Here is a 6,000-nt window from a genome sequence, read left to right on the forward strand (position 1 = left end):
CAAAGATAGAAGCATAGAGAGCTGAAATCATTTGCTCAGGCTGGGAGGTAGTTTCCTCATTTCTAATTGAATTGGACATAGGGACAAGAGGAGAGATGAGGGAGAAAGGGGTTTTATGGGTGACTCTTGGGTTCTGGTTTGTGCAATTAGTGGAATATAAGACTATTCATTGGGCTTAGGAACCTCAGAAGAGGACCAGGTTTGGGGAAGGAATTTAATTTTAGTTTAGTTTTGAAAATGATAAATTTAAGATACTTTTAGTCATCTAAGATGTCAAAGAACCAGCTGAATATACAGGTCTGGGCTCAAAGGAGATTTCCAGACTTTGGATACAAATATGTTAGTTGTCAGCGTAATTGATATACGGGCACTAGTGAGGTCAGGGGAATAGAGTATAGAAGAAGAAAAGAAGAGATTTTATGATGAAGCCTTGAGGATCTCTACTATTTAATGGTCACTGAAGAGGATGAGCCTGAAAAGAAGACAAACAAGAAGTAGCCCAAACAGTTGGAAGAAAACCAAGAAATCAAGGGGGAAAGAATTTTAAAAAGAGGAAGTGACTAATAGTGTTGGAGGGTACTAAGAGGTGAATTAGGATGAATATGAATAAATGGAGAACTTTGGATGTGTGGGAAGTAAAGTGAAAGGTAGGCAGCAGAGGGCTGACGAAGAGACCAGTTAGGAGATTGTGCTTGTGACCTAAGTGTTGATGATGTAGGTTTGGATGAGATGGTGATTGTATTAGTGGAGAGGATGGATTTGTGAAAGATGTATTCTGAGGTAGAACAGGCAAGACTTGCCAATGGATGGGAAGCAAGGATGGTGTTTAGGTTTCAAGTTAATGCATCTCGGTGAATGGTGTTGCTGTTTATAATAATGGGAAAAGCCATGAGGAAGAATAGATTTAAAGGTAGAAATCAAGTTCTATTTAGGCCATGCCAAGTTTGAGAGGTCTATGGGATATTCAATGGATATATGAGGTAAGTAGTTTGGGGCACAGAAAAGTCATGGTAAGAGAAACAGGTTCTGGAATCTTGACTATCAAAATAGCATTTAAAATTCTGGGCTGGAATTTATCAGCCCCAGAGAGAAGAAACGTGGCCACTTACCGAAAATAAGTGGAGTAGGGGGCTCAAAGAGTCCTGATAGTTTGTCAAGAAGATGGAGACTAAATTGATGAGGGCCCCGTGAGGGACTTCATGGCTTTTTCACCAAAGCAAAAATGTCCCTTCAGTGGTACCTGTACATAGAGCTGTGTGATTTTCTCCCACTGGGCTCAGCAGTCTGACTATGGGAGCTAAGCTGGAAACATTGGTCTGTTAGGCTCCAACATTTTCCCTGGCTCTCCCATTTGTTTCCTTGACTTCCCACACCTCAAATTTCAGGCTTGGATCCTGCAGAGAACTAAGTGGGAAGAACCAGGTGAACATCTCTCTGACCTGCAGCATGGCTGGACGCTTATATCTTCCCTCGGGGATGTCGCATAGCTGTGAGCCAACCCTGAGCTTGTGGTGCCCATTTGGATAACTACTACCTCAGTCAATTTCCCCAATCCTACCACCTATTCCTGCTTTTCTCCCAGTAGTCACTTTTCCATGCACATCGCCAGGGTTCTAATTCAAGAATTAATGATTCGTGGTCAGGCCTAAGTTATGACTTTCATTCCCTCTCCCATAGACTGTGGCAAGAATCTTCAGAAATGGTTTTCCTACTGCTGATTCCTTCTCTCTCCAATTTGTCTTTTGGTTGCCAGATTCATCTTTTTGAAACAAAGTTCTAGTCTAGCCTCTCAGCCCAAATACCTCTAATAGCTCCCTATTTATAGAACAGTGATTTTCAGACTCTGCACAGCAGTGCCTTAGGGGTTCTCAGAGATGGGAATGGGTGTGTGGGTTGGGATGTTTGCTCCTCCTTTGTCCTACCTGACTGGCTCTGTGTCTACACCTATTTTACATACAAGCCTCTGGTGTGTCATTACAAGCTTCATGGAATTGGAATTTGTTATTTTCTAGAGAATAGAGCAACCAAGAAGCAAGGCCCTTCAAAATCTAAGCTCAATTACACTTCAGGTCATCTTTTCTCCTGCTCTCTTTTCTGTATTCCCTTGGTCTGGTTAAAAAGAGTTCTTTTCTTTCTCTTTTCTTTTCTTTTCCTTTTTTGCATTCAGTCTATCTTGTTGCATTGAAAATTAATTCTTTTGACTTATAAGAATATGCTCTGGAATCAGACAGGCATGTATTGAAATATTTGGATTTATCATATACTAGCTGTGTGAAATTGGACAAGTTATATCTCTATGCCTCAGTTTTCTTTCTGATCTGTAAAAGGGAAGTAAAATTATTGCTTCCCCCAATAGGATTGTTGAAAGGGTTAAGTTAGACACTATATATAAAGTGATTAGCAGAGTGTCCAGTTTGTAATAAACAAAAAAACTACTGTTATAGATATTATGCAAAGTATTATCTTCATTTATTTGAATTAAGTCTAAGTGTATTAATAAAATAAAAAGCAACCATAATTTTGCTCAACAGTAAATTCCAGTGAAAGTTTGCTTTAGATTTGACTCCAAAGTTGGGTGATGTTGGGGATCCCTGGGTAGCTTAGTGGTTTAGTGCCTGCCTTCAGCCCAGGGTGTGATCCTGGAGTCCTGGGATCGAGTCCCACATTGGGCTCCCTGCATGGAGCCTGCTTCTCCCTCTACCTATGTCTCTGCCTCTCTCTCTCTCTCTGTGTGTCTCTCATGAATAAATAAATAAAATCTTTTAAAAAATAAATAAATAAAGTTGGGTGATGTCATCAATGCCACCCAGCTGAGTTTAATTTTTTTTTCATGGCAAGAAGTACTGAAAACATTGCCTTACATAATGAGATTAAAGAGCAAACTTCAAAGGAGCTGTTCTCAACAACTTTATGCATTTGTTTGTGTTATGTCTTTCACTTAAACTTCCCTTCCATCCCTCAAATGTTCAACTTCTACCCATCTTTCCAGCATCAAATGGTCCCTTTTTCATCAACTGTTCCTTGATTTCCCTCAGTTGGGATCATCTCTTCTCCTTCTAGAGTCCAAGGGTACTTGGTCTGGCTCTCTCTTATGGTGTTCAATTCCTATCTCATAGTGGTATTTCTTCACAATGTGTAAGAATACACTCCTTCAACTTGGAATACAAATAGATTCACATCTCCTTCAACAACAAATACATGTTAAGCATCTATTATGGGCTAAACACAATTCTAGGTGCTGGTGGAACAGCAGAAAACAAAACAAAGCCCCTGTCTTTGTAGAATTCACATTCCAATAGAGGTAAGAGGTGAAAAACTGGCAAATGTACAAAGTCAGATAATTATTTCTGTGGATGAAAGCAAACTGGGATAGGATAGGATAGGATAGGATAGGATAGGATAGGATAGGATAGGAGGATAGGAAGACTGAGCATGCTGGGAGGAAGGAGTGCTATAAGGCTATGAGGGAAGATCTCAGGGAGAAGGGTGTTTTGGGCATAGGGATTATCAGTGAGTGTGAAGGTCCTAAGGTGAGAGAATGTTTGAGGAACAGCAGAGGCTGGCTTGCTTGAGGTTGAGTGAGCAGGGTAAGGTTGACAAGAAATACGTTCACAGAAATGTACGAGAGAGATCCCAGAGACCAGTAAAAGAATTTGACTTTCATTCTTTTATTTACCCAATTAATTGATTGAGCACTCACATGTTTATATTAGCAGAAAGCCTATTATTTCACCGTTGAGGCCTCTTTTCCACTCCAAATTGTTCAATAACTGAGGACTTACTTAGTTTGAAGAGGTTAGTCTTGCTTGCAAGTGCCAAGAGAAAGAGGTCACCTTGGTCAGTTCATTACCACTGTTGCTTTGCTTGTTCCACATGGGATCTTTATGGGACATCTGTCCCAGGGAGCCTGATGGATGCTTTCCCACTGTTGTGGCCTTGCTGCAGTTGGTTGAAATCTCTTCCAAGGCACAGTGGGGCCTGAAGTTTGAACTAAAAGATCACAGATCTCACATGTCACAAACACATGCTCAGTTATTGTTAGTAAAGCTCAACCACCTTGCCAAGGAGCTGGGCTTAGAGTAGCCACCTGCCATGACTACAGACTAGACTTGGTCCCTGCCCTAGCACACACTAGTTTATGCTCTAGACACTGGCATAAACTCAGCAGACCTTGCATCTAGTGAAGTGGTACCATACATATTTATGAGTCAAATAAAATTATATAGGTTCAACATAAATGCACAAAGTATGGATATTGAGACTCATCTCAGTGTGACTTCTCTCAACACAGAAAAGAGGCTGGCATATTATTTAAATTCCATTTCATCAGGCATCACAGACTTATTTCTCCTGTGTAAAGGAGGCTTACTGATAGGAAGAATCTGTCTGATTAACCTGACTAAACTCCACAACACCCATATCAGTAAATGACACTAAGAAAATATTTGTAAAATGAAATCTGATACATTTGAAATGTTGTGTTTTAAAATGGATGGCCAGTGAGAAAATAATTTTCCCATTCCCCTCCTAGCTGCTGATATTTGTGGACTAACGCATACAATGGTGTTTTCAAATTTTATTCAGTCTCTGCTATACCAGATGCTCTTGCATTTTTGCTAGCTGGTCCAGAGACAGCCTTACAAGTGGGCCAGAAGGCAAGGAAAGGAGGAAGGAATCAAAAGGAGGTATATCATTTGTATTTTGTGAGAATGGAAGAGAAGAGAGAAAACCAGCAGGGCAGGAGAGCCCATTCCCCCAAAATGGCTCCTTCCAAGAACCTGAACACAAACATAAGGGCAAGGGTGATGTAGGGACTGGGAAAGCCACCAACATCTTCTGGGGTCTTAGTTGAGCCATTTCACATCTTGAATTCAATTGGCTGGCAAGTTAAAGACAGCTGTTCCCTTTCCACCTTGTTCCAGAGTCAGGCAAACTGGCCTCTGAAGACCCAAAATGGGACAGATCACAGAGAAAACACTTCCACAGCACCTTTGGAACTGCCATCATTCCTTTCGAGAGCCCTGAAAACCTGGATTTATCTACTGTGTGATTTTCTCTTAAAGCTGTCCCCTGGCGCTCCATTAATTAGCAAGTCTCTTATTTAAACCCACTCTCTCTTCCTCCTCCTTGTGATCCTGCAGTGAAGTCATAATGCTGAATTGGGTGCCTCCTAGCAGTTTCCATGACAACCAGCTATAATCACCCAGGTAAAAGTTTGTGCCTTCACTATAGGCTCCTGGAAGAGAGAAGCAGGGTAATGAGAGAGACAAGCTCTTATTCAAATACAAATACCATCAACAATAGTTCCACAAATGACTCTGTGAAATAAATTGATTTGCATAGCTGCTTTTTGAGTTAGGTCTGACATAGTCTCCTCCCCTACCCTCTTCCTGGCTCATGTTTCCATAAATCATTTAAAGGAGTATTTTCTATTTATCTCTTCATATTAAAACTCATTTTGGATGTCTGCTTTTGGTAAAGAAATCAGAATTGTGATATGCTAATCTTCTTGACATTCTACTTAATTTAAAATTAAATTAAAAGTAATTTAAAATTACTTTTGTAATTTGTAATATCTTTTCATTGGAAACCCCCTCCTCCAAGTAAAGCACACCCACCAAACACCAAACATAAACACAAGCCACTTAAAGAATGGCCAAGAGAGATTATAGTGAAACCCCTGCTTCTTTCTTTTTTTTTTTTTTTTTGCTTCTTTCTTTGATCACATCAAAGGACAGTCAAGTCAAAAGCGCACCAAGGCCCATGCATGTAATTCTAACATCCAAATTAGGGCTAGCCTACAATCTGATGATGGTCCTTGTCATTCCAGACTACTGCAAGGAAGTTTCCCTTGTTTCAATTTCTGAAGTGCTGCTGAAGTCATAGAGCCTATGACTGTAACTCTGTACTCATCTTCCTCACTCTCAGTAATCATGCCCACTGAAGTAGAGCTTTCTGGGAAGAGGATACCTGCTCAGAAAAACAAACCAACACTGCCCA

The 6,000-nt window shown here is 40.5% G+C and overlaps 1 long non-coding RNA gene across 2 annotated transcripts in view; it reads right to left on the bottom strand.

Annotated features, from left to right (window-relative positions):
- Positions 1–4,333, bottom strand: part of LOC144288302 (uncharacterized) — a 29,990-nt gene extending 25,657 nt beyond the window's left edge. The window contains exon 1 of one of the 2 annotated variants that reach the window (XR_013356263.1): positions 3,783–4,333. This is a non-coding gene — a long non-coding RNA (uncharacterized LOC144288302). Of the gene's footprint in view, positions 1–3,700 lie in introns of both variants that reach the window. The other variant, XR_013356264.1, reaches the window with a different exon arrangement.
- Between the last annotated feature and the right edge of the window lie 1,667 nt (positions 4,334–6,000).

This window comes from Canis aureus, chromosome 18, assembly GCF_053574225.1.
Source record: "Canis aureus isolate CA01 chromosome 18, VMU_Caureus_v.1.0, whole genome shotgun sequence".
Lineage (NCBI taxonomy): Eukaryota > Metazoa > Chordata > Mammalia > Carnivora > Canidae > Canis > Canis aureus.